Raw genomic sequence first — 481 nt, forward strand, 5'->3', positions numbered from 1 at the left:
TTTTAAATTATACAAAATGATTGATAAATAACAAGATGGATAATGCTGTATGAATCATGCATTCCTCATGATTGCTTTCTCTGACTTTAGTATGCTATGCACCGGAAGCTATGCACCGTAGTTAACACTTTAAAAAAGGGTCTTCAAACAGAACATCATAAATCATATTGTGATTGTGTGATTCATAAATCATATTGTGATTGTGTGATTCAAACTGAACATCATAAATCATATTGTGATTGCATGAATGAATTGCATGAAGTGCCTGGTCATCCCCAAACTAAGAATTTCACACAAATTAAATAGTGTTTAAAACAATTTTGAATCGTCTTCATGTATGCATGTGAACAGGGCTTTAATACTTGCTTGATTCACATCGCCATAACCAGTATATGACCCGGAATTTAAAAGGGTACCCTCCTCCAAATACTCTGGAAAGTCTTTTGCTTGGGATTAAGGGGCAGCTATATCGTCTTCCCCA

Source organism: Alosa sapidissima, chromosome 14, assembly GCF_018492685.1.
Source record: "Alosa sapidissima isolate fAloSap1 chromosome 14, fAloSap1.pri, whole genome shotgun sequence".
Taxonomy (NCBI): Eukaryota; Metazoa; Chordata; class Actinopteri; order Clupeiformes; family Clupeidae; genus Alosa; species Alosa sapidissima.